Source organism: Stigmatopora argus, chromosome 12, assembly GCF_051989625.1.
Source record: "Stigmatopora argus isolate UIUO_Sarg chromosome 12, RoL_Sarg_1.0, whole genome shotgun sequence".
NCBI lineage: Eukaryota > Metazoa > Chordata > Actinopteri > Syngnathiformes > Syngnathidae > Stigmatopora > Stigmatopora argus.
In genome coordinates this window covers 1,064,182-1,080,763 of record NC_135398.1, presented here as the reverse complement: position 1 = coordinate 1,080,763, position 16,582 = coordinate 1,064,182, and the positions used below count along the sequence as shown (strand labels likewise).

The window sequence follows — 16,582 nt, the reverse complement described above, 5'->3', positions numbered from 1 at the left end:
AGTGATAAACATCAAATCCATTTGTTAGCTACGTTAGCCGCCAATAACGGCCATCGATGACAGTGCCAGACATTCAATCCAAAAATGGCGCCGGACCACGGAAGCATCGCTAACAAAGAGCCTTACGGTACGTTGCAAACGGCTAAAGCTAGCGTCCGAGCGGGTACGGGCGCGAAACGCCTCAAACGGCGCCTCGTATATCACGCGCAGAAAAAGTCATTAGCCTCAGCGGAAATCGATAGCCGGTGCGGCGCAGATGAAGAGACCCCCCGTGTGCTCTTCTGGGTCAGCTTACGAGAGAAGCGCATGTCGCAAATGATATCATTTTTTCTCTCCACCCCCGCCGGTCAACCACGGGGCCGCCGGGTCGACGGCCCGACGCGTTTCGAGGGCGACCGCTCGTCAAGCGAGGTTGTCCTATATAAGTCGAGCGTAAAGTAACGGTTTATCGTCTGAAAATGACGTCCACTGGGGCAATGTTATTTTTGGGGGAGAAAAATCTAATGGAGGCGGATGGCGCAAACGAGAATGAATGCTAACAGAAGAACCCTTACCGTCGTTTCCATGGCGGCGCCGCAATATCGCGGGTTGTTTGTCCAGCTCTCGGAGAAGACGGGGTCATCGTTTTCTGGCGATCCGTCGGGACGCCAGTTGGCTTCTTCTTCTTCTTCTTCTTTTTCTTCCCCGAGGAAATCTGAGGGTGAAGCCAGAACAATTGGTTACACTTTTAGCCGCACTATTCCATTTTGGCCGAGGTGAAATTGCTTCCCCGACAACGTGCCGGCAAACAAATTCAAAGTTTTCTGATGGAAATTCACGGTCGACAATCACGATCGATTTATGCAGTAACACATGAAATTTGGGAAGTCTATAGTGAGGAAAAGTTTGCAATTTTGAGCATTGCATTAAAAAAACATCTTGGTAAGACATGCTACGAAATGAAATATCATATAGAAAATGAAAAATGTGGTAGTTAGTTTTATAATTAAGCCATATAAAAAAATGCCCACTTATTTCAGCAATTCTGGTTGTGACATCACAACCAGAATTGATGATCATACCTCACCGTGACCGGACGTTTGGTCTCCCAGAAAAACGCTTGTGACTGGTCACCCACACTTTGACACTGGCGGACACACCCACAGTCGCGCATTCTTGAAGGAATCTCCCGAATGTGGGAGTGGGTGCAGATGTTGGAAAAATGCAAACACACCCAAACAAGTCCCGAGTGACGCTCTACTTGCGAGAAACTAGATTAAGAGATGGAAAAAAAAGGAAAAAGACCCACGTTTATCATCGCCGACGCCCCTGCAAGAGTTGACGGTGACTGTAAAAGTGATTGTGTGGAGGGGGAGGGGCACTCTGGAGGAAATGAGATACCCTCTGGCCATGTTGGGGCAATTTAAGCCACTATTGGATGGATTTCATTTAGCTTCTCCGCTGAGTAGCCGGTTAGCCGGGTCAGCGGGGAGGAGCCGGGAAGACCGGCGAGTCGACTCATGGGCTGATGGATGACCAACGTAAGGAGGGGCGGGAATTGGACAGCGGGCGGGCATGTGGAGACCCTTCCTTTCCCCCAGGGCCACCGTTGGGATGAGTGTCGTCAAGATCGCCGGGCGTGGGCGTATCGCGGGCTGAACACGCGCTAACGAAGCAAAAAGTCGGAAAATTAGGACCAACGGACCCAAGGGTTATGCTATTATGCACACACAAAGGACGCACCGTTTTTAAAGACGCAGCCAGGCATGGCAGAACATACACCAGCTTAAACATACGGACACACGCTAAAAACACGTTTTTAAAAAGGCAATGGAAGCAAAACTGAGTTGGGTTGTACTTTATGTAGCCATTTTACAACGTACTCACGTCATCATCACCCATTTTATGGTGATAACAATTTTAGTATTGGATCCATATATAAAGCGCACTGGATTATAAGGCGCCCTGTCTATTTTGGAGGAAATTAAAGACTTTTATGTGCGCCTTATAGTCGTGAAAATACAGTAGTTTTTTAAAAAAATATTTAATTTGGGTTTTAAGTATTAACTCATTGCATGGGATTCTAGTCATCCCATTTTTCTTCTGCATGGCCCCCGTATACGCTCACACATGGCGTGGGCACATCAGCTGATAAATGCCAGTTAACCACAGACGGCGACAGGCGTCCAATCCGATCGGAAGTAGGAGAGGCTCAATGTGATCAAACAAAAGGCATAAAAAGGGGCCAGAAAAGACCTTCTACAAAGGATCCATCACGTTATTTACGGGGCAAATTCAATTAGCGCGCCTCCTCCGCCGCCGCCGCGCCCGCCCTAATTCACGGCGCGCAAGGTCGAGGGGCGCGGTGCGGCGCCGCCCCCCGCCCCCGCCGTTAGCCCGCGCCCTTTGACCTGGCGGCCAAACATCTGGTCGCGATCCGCCTCCCGTCGCGGCGGCTGGAAGGCCAGGGGGAGGCGGCTTGGCGTAGATAACTCACGCCGCAATCAAAGCGCCGTCGAGCACTTGAACGTGTTAGCCGCCGCTGTCGACGGCGAACGACGCTTCCACTGCCGCGCCAATCGTTCATTTTCCAAACCGCTTATCCTTACAAGGGTCCCTTGGGGTGCCGGAGCCTATCCCAGTTAGCTTCCGACACCCCGAATCAGTGGCCAGCCAATCGCAGGGCACGAGGAGACAAAGAACCATTCACTCATAGGTGGGGAGAGTTTAGCAAACAACTAGCCTAGCATGCTTGTTTTTGGGATGTGGGAGGAAACTGCAGTACCCGGAGAAAACCCACGCAAGTCTGGGGAGAATATGCAAACTCCACACGGTCAGGATCGAACCCTCGACCCCAGAACAGTGAGGCCGATGTGCTAACCACCATCCTCCATCACCTAAAAGTGTTTGGAATAAGTGATTATGGACATGCTAATGCTACATGCTAAATGAGTCGACCACTCGTTTATCGCTAGTAGCCGGATTTAACTGGGAGGGTGGCAGCCAATGAAAAACGTTCAAATTCCCGCCATGACAACAAATTTCAGATGGAAAAACAAGCCAATGATTGCCTACGTTAATGCTACGTGCCCAAATGAGATGATCGCTAATTTATCGCTAGCACATGTCCAATCTATTTGAAGTGGGAGGTTGGCAGCAAATGAAAAAACATTACATTTTCCTCCATGATAAAAAAAAGAATCACATGAACAAAAAAAAAAAGGGAATAACTACCCACAGGCTAATGCTACACGAGCCGCTAGTTTAGCGCTAATGGACAAGCAATCCTTTTTAAGTGATGCTAAATGATTTCCAGACATACAAAAAAATGTCAGGGCGATTATTACGGAGTGGCACGCCGGCGCGCGGCGTCGTTAGCGCGAGCTAAGATTGCTCGTTTGTTGCGCGATAAAAGCGTGGCGCGCGTAGTAAAAGCAGATTGATGGCGATTAAAGGCGCTGCCGCGTAATGTCTTACGCTGGAAATGAGCGCAACACCTGCTCAAAGTCCGGGAAAGCCACTTTTTACTGGGCGCTAAATCAACAAGACGCTTCGTCAAGGTCGGGCAAAGCATGGGCAGCTCATTTATAATGAACATGTGGAATCAAATACTTAAGATTTTCTGCTTTTACCAATTTTGCATTCACATTTTCATTCGCTGAAATGGCCGCAACCCGGATGTGATCCAAAATGGACCTTTAAGTTAACTCATTGCCTTCCATTGACAATGACAGATGTCCAATTCACTTCAACTTGCCGTGGAGGCTCATCTTTCAGTCAAAATGAATTGGACGTCTACTGCTGTCAATGGCAGCCAGTAGGCAATTTTTTTTGGCCCTCCCCAAAAAACGGGTCAGACTCACATGATATCTGCATGGCATTCCATATATTCATTCATTCGTTTCTGCCCTACCGTTTATCCTCAGAAGGGTGGCGGGGGTGCTGAAGCCAGCCAACTACAGGCAGTATCCTGAACGGGTTGCCAGCCAATCACAGCAGTTTGACCTAAAACAGAAAGAAACAACATGAATATTTTCAGCGTCAGCAAGGGAAATTTTGAAAATGGCGTCTAACGTTGTTGGAAATGATAAGTTGGACAATTCTAATCATGTTGAAAATACATTTTTTGCAATGACTCCATCCCAACATATAGGTCACATATACATATTTACGTTCCTATTTCTATACATCGGCGAGGCCTCGGGGCGAAATGTCCGCGCGGGGGTCCGGCGCCCGTGTGACGCCCCCTTAAGTGCGGGGCATCTCGCCAGCGTCGGACCGGCAAACTGACGCTTCTCCGGCCGCCGGGCCTCCCTGGCGTACACGCGATGGGATTTGTGTCTGAAAACATTTACGTAAAACTTCCGGCGTCCAACAAAAGTTTACGTCTTGCGGCCAAAGATGACTTCAAGAAAAATAAGGAAACACAAACAAAGTGTTACGAAATGTAAATGAAAAACTCGCTAGGATTTCCCAAAAAACAAAAATATAATAATTCAAATATGAAATGGTTCGAGGCAGCACGTTGCACAAGTGGTTCGCGCATCGGCCTCACCGTCCTGAATTCGTGGGTTCGATCCCAGGTGGGTCCGCACTCTGACGGAGTTTGCATGCTCTCCCTGGGCTGACGTGGGTTTTCTCCGGGTACTCCCGCATCCCAAAAACATACATGCTAGGCTAATTTAGCACTCTAATTGTCCTTATCTATTACTGATTGTTTGTTTATCTCATCGTGCCCTGCGATTGGCTGATTTTGGGTGTCCCCCAATAGTGAGCTGGGACAGGCTCCAGCACCCCCCTCCCACGTGACAGAAAATGAAGGAATTAATGATTGAAATGGTTCATTTCTAGGTACCAACGGGACTACTTCGCAACGTTGCTAACAAGGCTAACCACTAATAAGAGCTAGCATTGGCATTGGCTGTTGATTTGTCAAGCCCCTCCCCCTCCGATGATGAAGGAGATTGTCTGGACTATCGACAAAGCGTAAGGCGATCGTCACAAATTGCGTCTGCGCGGCGTCATTAGCGTGTCGCGTTTCGGCGGGTGGGGCCACCAGACAAATGACAACCACAGAAGAAGAAAATCCATCCGGCCATTAAGTGAGGGAAGGGGGCGTGGCAACTCATCGACCCGGGCCGTTAACTCGTTGGCCGCCATTGACGGCGATTGACGTTTGAGTCGTTCAAGCTAGGAGCTCGTTAAAAATCATCGAGAAAAATATCCCAAAATGTGGGCCGGACCATTTTAGATATAATATTTAGATTTTTTTTAAATAAATGGATTAAAAGAACTGGAGTAAAAGCTTTGAATATTCAGTTTTTTTATAGATAAAAAATAATGTTTATTTTTACCTTTTTTTAAATATATTTTTTAGATTTTACAAAAATATTTTTGAACTAAAAACACAGAAAAAATGGATTAAAAAATTAAAATTATTGATTTAAAAGGGGGAAAATCAGGACATTTGATATACATCTATACTCTTCATTTTAATTTGATCCTAAAACAGAAAGTCGGCACTCATCATTGACTTTCACGGGCCACACAAAATGATGCGGCGGGCCAGATTTGGCCCCCGGGCCGCCACTTTGATATGTGCTCTATATGGTGAGGACCCATCTGGCATCGAACCCTCGACCCCGGGACCACGAGGCCGATAACTCGACCGCTCGATTTGAATCCGCAGCGAGAAATATTCCGATTCCGATATGGTATTGGAAGGTATTTCAACGTACGCGTTTGCGCGGGTGGAACACGTCGCCACGGCAACCACGTCTGGACAAACAAAGGGATTAAGTCATCGAAGACGATTCCCGGCGTTATTATTAAAAAGACTGTCTCGTATTCCCCGTCCGCTCGCTCTCATTGTACCGGTTATTAACTTCACATTATTACATACATATGTCCAATCTACACAACACACAGGAGGTCGGCCACCGCGGACGGACGGACGGACGGACGGCGCCGGCGCTCTCCGGGTCCAAGTCCCGAAAGCGTCGGCTCGTCAAAAGTCGTCGCGCCGGCCGCCGCTGACTCGGCGGCGTCCGGGCGCTCCCCTCGCCGCGAGCGTCGTATAACGGAGGGGAGGCGTTGGGTGGCCTCCCGCCATCGCGCTTTACGACGGCGTCCCAAGTCGGGCGGCGTTTCGGTGGCGCTGGAAATGGCCGGCCCCCTCCCCCGCGCCCGTAAACAATCGGGCGGGGTAATGGAGGCGTTAATGCTAATCTTTACGGCCCAGCGCGACCCCCGACGCCGATTTAATTAGCTGCGTCCTCTATACGTGGCTTTCCCGCCGCGCGCCTCTCGGCCGCCCTATCCGCGCTTAACGAGCTTTTTGGGCAATTTAGCTCCGACACCCCTCAAATTGCGGTGCCGGAGGCCGCCGTGCTACGTCGACAGAAAATAGCGTTTGCGGGGGTAGCGAGAGCCTCGGTGGCCGTTGACGTGCAATGCCCTTTTACCATTTGCGGCTCTTTAAAAAAAAGTGAACAACTTTGTTTATCTTATTGGTTGATTTTGCATTCATCTTTCACTAGGCATGCAATCTTTTTTGAACGCGAATCAACTTTACATGAGTTGGACGTAAAAAAATGGCCAGTGAATGAATGTTAATTCAATTGATTGGATGTTTAGTGCTGCCAATCAGCGGCCTACAAAGATGTACAGTAATCCCTTGAATATCGTGGTTAATATAGTGCAGACATGGTCGCGATAATCGAAAAATCGCGAGGTACGGTCACCCTTATTAAAAAAAAAAAAAAACAGTCCTAGTAGCAAGAGTGGACTTTAACACTTTAAAATACAAAAATATAAAAAACTTGCCAATCTTGCTACTAGGACTCAAGTCAAATAATAAATTAAACAATTATAATTAATAATAGAAAAAAAATCACGAAGTAGTGAATTCGTAATAAGAGAAATCGTGCTAATTGAGCGATTACTGTACCAGTAAAATAAATAAATATATATATACATACATATATATACATATACATACATATTCATACATACACATATATACATATATATATACATATATACATATACACATATATACATATACACAAATACACACATATACACATATATATATACATACATATATATATATTTATGTATTCATATACTTATATATACATATACATATGTATACATATATATATACAGACATACATATATACATACATATATTTATATATACATATGTATACATATATATGTATATATATGTGTGTATATGTATATATATACACACACACACATATATATACATATATATACATGTGTATATATATATGTATATATATATATAGATTTATTTATTTATTTATTCCCACAGAATGTGGAGCGCCAAATGTCATCCGTATTAAAGGTCCGGCGCCCCGCCGCTTTCCGTCCCAGAGTGGGCGCCGTGCCTTTTGGGCGAGCAGGTCAGCGTGTCAATAGTGTGCAAAGTAGCTCGTTAGCATTTAGCGCGCAGGCTTCAGGTTCACTTAGCGGCAAACGTCGCACCGGGATCGGCGGGTGTGTAAAAACATAGGTCACGTCACGTCACATTGGAGCATTTTTAATCTGCAAGTACCCTAAAAGCGCCGAGGAAGTGACCCAAAATGGCCGCCTGCCACTGACAACGATGGCCGTCCAATTGGATTCAAAAGGCGACTTGTCGTCAAAGTGAACCAGAGTAGCCCCAAAATAAAATCTGCCAAAACAGTCACATTTCCTTAGTTTTAGCGTTGCTAGCCCCAAATGGATGGGACGTCTATGGCCGTCGATGGCACCCCACGAGTTATGCGGGCGGCGACTGCTTTGGTTTGGCACGTCCTGGAGCTAAATCAGCTCGTTTAGCGTCATATGCCATAATACTCCATAATATGCAATAACACGCTACGCCACATTATGTTTATGGCGGCAATAACGTAAGGAGAGCCCAAATGATCCGAGAGACGTTAGCCGCCGCCGCTAATGGCTCCGTGCGTCCTCACCCGCAAATTGCGGCTATTGACGTCGGCCGGGACATGGGACAAATTTGTCATGAATTGCCAGAATACCGTATTTTTCAGAATATACGTGGCAGGCCAAATTATGAAAAAAAAGTGTGACCTATAATCCGGAAAATACGGTAATCTATTTTAAAAAATTCTGAAAAATTGGTGAGAAATTGTGATTTTTTTTTTTTTACAAATTTGTAAATTAATTGCACATTCAGGCATTTAAAAAAAATCTTATTTGGGTGTTAGCACAACAAATTTGAAAAAATTATCACACAATAACTCTATTTTTTTTGGGAGTTGGCCTTTAGAAAAAGCAACATTTACAATTAATCGCCGGACAAAATTGCCAATTATTTTATTAAAAAGACGTCCATACATCTAGCCGTCCCTCCCAGTCCAAACGAATTAGCCCCGCCCATGTCAGCCATCCCCAATATCGACGGTATCCCGACACGGTGACCCCCAAAATTGCCCTTTCTCGTCTCAAAACGCCACTTTCATTTTTTTTCCCACAATTGAACTTCCTGTTTAGCCAACAAAGCGTTTTGCCTTAACACAAAATCGTCTCGAAGAAAGGTCAGCAAAAAAATGGACGTCAAATTTAAAGCCATTAATTAGGCGCGGCGGCGGCGGCGGCGGCGGCGGCGGCCACCTTGGCGGCAGACGTCCTGATTTACGGCGCCATTTCGCGTAAATGACAAAAGATCAAAGCTCACCCGATAAAAGCGCCGAAAATGTCACAAATGATGGCAGAGGACGGACGTTCTCGTCTTGGCCGCCGCCCACTTCCTGTCAGGTGTCCGCCGCCTCGCAAGTCTCGTAGCGGCGCCGAAATCCGTGGGCTGCCATTGACGGAGATCCACGTCCCAACATCCTTTTCCCCTGGGAGATGGACAAAAAAAAAACGTCACTTCCTCTTGTTTTGAAGGCATTTATAGGTCACTTCCTGTTAATTTGGGGTCGTGGTCCCAGCATTCTTTATCAAATCTTTTTGTTTTGCTTTCTTTTAGTATTAAAATGTATAATAATGGCTATTATGAGCCAGATAACAATCAAGCCTACAATATTTTACCGTATTTTCACGACTATAAGGCGCACTTAAGTCTTAAATTCTGTCCAAAATAGACAGGGCGCCTTATAATCCACTGCGCAGTGACTGCTGGGATATGTAGTTCTGTATACATCGACATCAACACAGCTTTACGAAGCGTGGCAGGCAGCGCCGGGCTAGTTACGCTAGCTACTAGCTAGCTACTATTTGCGCTAACTGAAAATTGCTTGCTTTGACGGGCTTTGGCCTTTAGTGATGTATAGTCTGTCAGTGGAAAAGTGCCTTTGTCGTAATATTAAGAGGCATTAGGAGAATAAAAAGTTGTAAAAATGATGAGAGTAAAGTCACTTCTACTTTACGCCAACTCTTTGAGTCGTTTGGGCGGACAAAACAAAAGACGACGTCGCAATTAGCGGGACTCATTAGCTCTCAGGAGTCTTCGTAAACAACGGCCAATGGGATTTTCTCTCTCCTCTTTTTTTGCATTATTGATTGGGAATTAATGGCGGAAGCGGCCGTGGCTAAAAGCTTGAGGGACGCGACGGCCTCCATTTCCACGTCGCCCGGATGGACATTTAACCACGGCGAGAGACGCCCGTCTTTTTTCAACCGTTTTTGAACTGCGTGTGCTACAATTTTGTACCCAATTTTTTTCTTAAAGCACAGCACTAGGTAAAAAATGGATTGGATTGGATAAGAAAAGGGGGGGGGGGGGGGGAGCTTTGGCTTTTTCTCCCCTTTTCACGCGCGCTGGAAACAATCTGGCAAAACAAAAGAAACGAGAAGGAAAACTTTCAAGGGCGCCGGAGCACGCAAGCGCGCCAACAACGCGTGCCATTCTCCAACGTGGGGGGAAAAAAAATAGAAAATATCCAGGACTATTGTTTATTTTCCTGAAGGACTTTTTGTGAGTGCCTGAGTGTGTGTGTGTGTTTTATTGTTTGTTTGCTAGCATCAAAGCTAACAATTCCTGACCCCAACACTTCTAAAAAATAATAACATCCGGCAGTCAAAATTTTTGATCCAAACAATACAAGTCTGACAGATTGGATGCCATTTAGAAAGCTAAATTAGCCTAGCATGGATCTTTTTGGGGATGTGGGAGGAAACCAGAGTCCCTGGAGAAAACCCACGCAAGCCTGGGAAGAACATGCAAACTGCACACAGTGAGGACCATTCATTTTCTGAAATGCTTTATCCTTACAATAGTCGCAGCCAGGGGGTGCTGGAGCCTATCCCCGCTGACTTCGGGCCAAAAACCACGAATTGGCGGCCAGCCAATCGCAGCCCACGAGGAGACACAACCCATTCGCGCTCACACTCATACCTAGGGGCAATTTAGAGTGTTAGCCATCTAGCCTAGCATGCATGTTTTTGGGATGTGGGAGGAAACCCGAGTCCCCGGAGAAAACCCACGCAAGCCTGGCAAGAACATGCAAACTGCAAACAGTGAGGAGCAGCCTGGGAAAATGTATTTAACCTGGAAACAACATGTATTTTGAATTCATTTGGAGTATTTTATCTGCTATCAAATTGCCTTATGTGGATATTTACTTATTGTTAATATTGTACATCTGCTGCCGGACTCCCACTCCCAACCGATTGGACGTAAAGCGACACTACGGCAAGTCTCTGGGCTTCGACATCGTCCGCCTCGACCAAACGAATGGTCTCCTCGCCAGCCAATCAAAGGACGGCGCCATTAAAGCCCGTGTGCAAATGAGTCCAAACGAGACGGCCTCATTTCCTGCGCCATTAGATGAGGATCTCCTCCCATACAAACATCTTTTTATGATCTCCCCGCCTTTGTTTCGGAATAACGCCGACTTGCGACGCAATGACAATAAACACGTGAAAATGCCTGCTTGCTTTTGGATGACGTCACTTCCTGTTAATGGCAAAACAGTGTTCTAACCAATGGCGATATGCGATGAAAACGGTGTTTTGCGCTTTTTCAGATCATTTTTTTAAAGGAGAAGATTATGCAGCTGCCAAAGTAAAAAAATGTAGTTTGTAGTGGCAGAAGAGAATTTTCTGATATTTGTAAGCTTTTTTTTGAAGATGCGTATTAAAATGAAGCTCAATATTTTCAAAACGTTTCAGTTTTCAATAAAAACCCGCACAGCAAATCAACGACGACTCGCCATTTCGTTTTAGCCGACACACGTCGACGCCGTTTGGGAAAAAGTCGTTGAAAAGGAAGTGAGCGTGCTACTTTCAAAATAAAACAAAATGCAAAACTCAAGTGACTCATTTTCAAAAGTACTCGTCACGGTAACTTACATTTGAATATTTTTCCATGTAAATTCCTGAAAAACAAAAACAAAAAAACGTTTTGATACCAAATGCGTATTTTTGTAGTTTGATAAAAACTACGGAATGAATTGGCAGCTTTGGGATTACAAACGTGTACTCGGTCAACTCCAATTGGATGATCATATTCAAAAGTAAGATATTTCTAGTACTGAGATTGTAAAAAAAGGTTGTAAAAAAACATGTTCAGGGACAACGGCTGTCTTCTATTTTGGTTGCAAACGCAAAAGTCTCTTTTCTTCAAATGTCACCGTGATAAATTGCTTCACTCTTTGGTTATGTATCGCTAGTTATTACAAATGGAAGCGGGTCCTTTGGGAGGGATGTTATTCCCTCAAAAAATGCTACATTTTTAGGTACACCTGCGGAGTTGTAAACTTTTGCCCTTCGAATTTTTTGTGGCTTCCACTTGGCGGCTGCGACAAATGTTTCTTTCCAAGTCTGCGGAATCCATTAAACCTTGTTTCCGTCAAACGGGGGGAAAAGGGACGTATTTTCATCGTGGCGGAAAACAGGGAAACCGCTTTACACTTCACACGCTATGTACGTTTCACTTTTAGTTTGAAAGTAGTGCCTGTTTGGCACTTAGCCACTGTCAACTGGGGCTAGCTAGCCTTGTGCTTATCGATAATTAGCATGATATTTACTGATTGTTATTTTTATATGAATTCTAGAACAAGGCCTGTTTTAGAAAATTAACATATTACTAGAGGAGAATTTAGCATAACAATGAACCTAGGGAATGTAACGCATGAACTCTAATTGCTAGCATAGCGACTGTCAACACGTGCTAGCTTATGGATAATTAGCATGATACTTACTGATTTGTATTTTTAGATGAATTCTTGAACGAGGTATATTTTAGAAATGTAACATATTCAAGTAAAATTTAGTATTGCAATGCATCAAAGTTTATTTGCTAGCATAGCGATGAGTCACTCTCGACTGCTAATTAGCATGCTATTGTTGCGATAGTTTTTTAAATGAATTCTCGCAAAAGGCATATTTTTGAAAAGTAACATATTAGAGTACAATTTAGCAATCCACAACGCAGTGGATGAAGTCTATTTGCTAGCATAGCAATTATCCTGGTGAAAACCGCTAATTAGCATGCTATTTACCGATTGTTTTTTAAATGAATTCTCGCAAAAGGCATATTTTCGAAAAGTAACATATTAGAGTACAATTTAGCAATCCACTACGCAGTGGATGAAGTCTATTTGCTAGCATAGCGATTAGCCTGGTGAAAAACTGCTAATTAGCATGATATTTACCTCAGACATTCAGCCAATCCAAACGGATTGGCCGCCCTGGCGCCGTCCGCGGCGTCCAATCCGTCACGACTCGTCGTCGCCTGTCGCCGTGACATTTTCCAAACGCGCCTTTTGTGTTTGGACCCAAAAATAGAAGAAGGCCAGTTTCCTGCAGCGTCATGAGAAGAAAAAAATGGAAATGTCAGAGTCGATAGCGGGCGGGCGGGCGCGTTCCGACTTTTACACGTGTTCCACGCCGTTTCCCGGCAGCGTCTCGGCAGATTGCGTTTCGCCGCCACGCGGATCTACTTGCATTGATCGGCGACTAAATTCAGAATCCGAGCATGCACGCCGCATTTTTCAGCCGACGGCCAACAATCCCCGGGGGATCGGCGGCGCTTCTGATTGCTTCATTTTTGACTTTCCCGCTCCTTAATTTGTCTCCGGGGTAGGGGGAGCGCATTCGAGTTTTGGGTTTGAACCCAAGGGGGTTTGTGGGAAAGCGCTCCTTCTTCACACCAATAGCGAGCGGCGTCCGATAACACAATGTCATGCGCTTAAGCGTGTTCACGAATTTAAAAGGTAGAATATAGAAATATGTATTTGGAACACAAAGGATCAAATTCAAATGAAGAGTATAAATGCATATGAAATTTCCTGATTTTTCCCTTTTTAAATCAATCATTGTTATTTTTTTAATCCATTTTTTCTGTGTCTTTAGTTCAAAAATCATTTTGTAAAATCTAAAAATATATTTTAAAAAAGCTAAAACAAACATTGTTTTAGATCTATAAAAAACTGAATATTCAGGGGTTTTAATCCAGTTCTTTTAATCCATTTATTAAAAAAAATCTAAATATTATATCTAAAATGGTCTGGCCCACGTGAAATCAAGTTGACGTTAAGTCTGAGTCTGACACCCTTGATCTATACTCTTCATTTGAATTTGATCCTAAAACAGAAAGTCATTTACTTTCCCGGGCCACACAAAATGATACGGCGGGCCAGATTTGGCCCCCGGGCTGCCACTTTGACACACGTGCTGTAAAGGGTTAACCTCAATGACGAGTGACGAGTTAATAGTAACGTAAACGGCAGGAGTGCTCGTAAACGCCCCCCCCTTTTTTTTTATACTCTTTTTGACGAGGCGCTTTGGCTTGGCCCGGAATCTCGGCGACGACGGATTGATGGATTTTTCGCCGGAGGCGGGGAGGGGAGGGGAGGGGGAAGGAGAAGGAGAAGGGGAGGGGCATCTTTTTCAATCTGCGTGACGTGGAATCCCGGAATCAGACGCGAAGCCGATACGAATCTCACAGGTCTGGCTTCTCGGGTTTCGCGCCAGAACTAAACGCGGATGCGGAGAAGCCGGCCCCCGAGGCCCGACCGCCGCGGGAGACGGCGCCCCCTAGAGCGGGCGAGTTTGCGGAATGTTACGCAAGCGGCGCACCACGCAGATGTCCCGACGCTTCACGCTGAAGCGAAATTTGATCTTCCCCCCCCCCCCCCCCCCCCCCCCCCCGTCGGTGTCCAAGGCACAAAGCGCGTGTCCTTGAACGCACCGTGGCGGCGGCGGCAGACAAACGAACGCCTTTCGTTCAATAGCGTTTCTGTTTATTAATAGAGCGCGTTTCGTGAGTCATGTAATATTGGACAAGAACAACGGATTAACCCCGTCATGCCCCAATTTAACAAATAAAGCGTTAGCCGGATAAATATATATATATACGTTTTTGTTTTTGGGAAAATGAATCTGAAAAATACCACTAAACCTAACCCTCCTAAGCCCCAAAAAATGAAAATATTAAATGACAAAAATGAATACAAAAAATGGCCATTTTAAAAATGAATACAAAAAAATGGCCATTTTAAAAATGAATACAAAAATGGCAATTTTAAAAATGAAAGACTATTTGATTAACAAATAAAATGGAAAAAAATCCTCTAGTTGTATTTTAGAAATGTTAAACAATTTTTAAAAAGTTTTTTTTTTTACATTTTCTTGTTTTTCTTTTTTTTGTTTTAATTATTCAATCTATATAAATATATCATTTTTTTAATAATTTTACACAAATTCAAACACAATGCTCACAAATCAATTTTCCCCATTCATGGATTGACATGTAATGCTAAATGACTTTTAGGTTTTTTATTTTGGTACAGTTAAGATATTTAGAGTGACAGTTTAGCATTATCATTTCCACATAAAATAAAATGTTTAAAAAGCCACCATTCAATGAGCCTGCAAAAAAATCCACCGCATTACGGCGATATAATAACTACATTTCCCTCATCCTACCACGACGGAAAAAAACGAACATGCCATCCTCGACAGTAAACCCAACAAAAAAGAAAGACAGAAAACAAAATTCAAGCGAGTATCCGTCGCAATGCTGACTGCGCAGAAAACGGCGCCGGCGAACCAAACGTCTCGTCTGCATTCCTGCGGCCGGCAGGCCGGCAGCATCTTCGGGAATGTTTTCGCCAAAAGCGGAGGGGGAAAAAAAAAACGGAAAAAAAAAAAACAACAACAGCCGCGGCCTCCTAATGAGATCAAGATGGATTAGGCGGCGCTGTGGCGTAAAAGGGCGCATTTTAATCTGGTTTCCCACCTGGCGCGGGGCATTAAAGTCACGGCGTTAGCCATCAACCTCCGCGCTCCGCCGCATTACTGACACACGGGGAACTTAACCCCGCGCGCCGGGCGATAAAACAGAACCGTCGTCGACGAGTAATCTAGGCGGAAGAGAGAGAACGTTCTCGCCGGACGACGTACGGAATCCAGTCAAAGGGAACGCTGCGGTCCATCTTTAATACCAAGCCTGATGGAGCATTAGAGCGCGCCGCCATTTCCATCAATAAAAGTGGCAATTCGAGTGTTAATGTTGACAAATTTTGAAGGGGGGGGGGGCTATTTGGGGTATGTCGCCGCTTTGACTTGTCATTTGTCAGACAGAACCGCCGGTGGAAAAAAATAATAATAAATCTGGTCCTCAAAATGATTGCAAAATATTTCGCTTGCAGGTAGTATTGTAGTTTTTTTTTTTTTTTAAATGCTTATTAGGGGTGGGCGATATGCTCTTGAAATTATATCACGGTATTTTTCTAAGACATTTTGAGACGATGATGCTGAAAAATGTCATTTCTGCAGCAGTTTTGTGCAATTATGAAAGGATTGGACGTCTCATGCCGTTAATGGCGTTGAGAGTTATGGGGGAAATAAACACTGTGTTTCTGTTGTTATTCATTTCAATGCTATTAATATTGCTTCAATGACATTTGATAACATTACATTGAATAATCATTTTGTTTAGATTGAAATGAAGTAGATCAGAAATCAACATCACATTAAGCTACACGTTTATATCAAATACAGAAATGTAAACTTTAAAAAAATGAAATAATTAAAAATCGCAGTGAATTCGCGATAATCGAGGGATTACTGTATTAACATTGTGGCCCAAAATGAAGAATTAATTTTTGTACTTACCAAAGCGAGTCTCTTTCCCAAGCTGTCCCAATACTTCTGACCAACTCAATACTTGGCTTTTTTTCCCGTTTTTAATCACCATCATGGCCCTTAAACCTGCAAACACACACAAACAAACTCGTTTTTTTCCACCTTTTACATTTTGCCCTCGTCCCAATACTTTTGTTCACCTCCACTTCCTCAAATGTTAGCAACACGTCATTCCAGTTGCATTATTTTATCGTCTAAAAATATGCAACGGCTATTAATCGTTGCCCTCTAGTGTCTGGGAGTGGATTTTTTTTGCCCTTTTTTTTTTAATCTCCCCGAAAAAGTGGGTTGTCGTTTTTGTACGGTTGACGATTGAAAAGGAAGACGCGAGCAACCTCGCCATCCACGTGACGTCAGCCGTCCCTCCCGTAAATATTTATTGTTGTCCGTGGTCTCAAACCATTGCGATGGAATTAGCATAATGGAGCATTATCTATGCTAATGTCCATCTGTGAGTACGCGGGTGCGTCAG

General features: G+C 44.4%; 1 protein-coding gene across 2 annotated transcripts in view; it reads right to left on the bottom strand.

The window, feature by feature from the left end:
- Window positions 1–16,166, bottom strand: part of LOC144086260 (Krueppel-like factor 6) — a 40,602-nt gene extending 24,436 nt beyond the window's left edge. Inside the window, exons 1-6 of one of the 2 annotated variants that reach the window (XM_077616135.1) lie at window positions 16,081–16,166; window positions 12,615–12,762; window positions 11,311–11,336; window positions 8,693–8,858; window positions 3,893–3,984; window positions 555–694 (exon numbers count right to left, since the gene is read on the bottom strand). The gene's annotated coding sequence lies outside the window, so the exon portion shown is untranslated. The remainder of the gene's footprint in view (window positions 1–554; window positions 695–3,892; window positions 3,985–8,692; window positions 8,859–11,310; window positions 11,337–12,614; window positions 12,763–16,080) is intronic. The other variant, XM_077616134.1, reaches the window with a different exon arrangement.
- Between the last annotated feature and the right edge of the window lie 416 nt (window positions 16,167–16,582).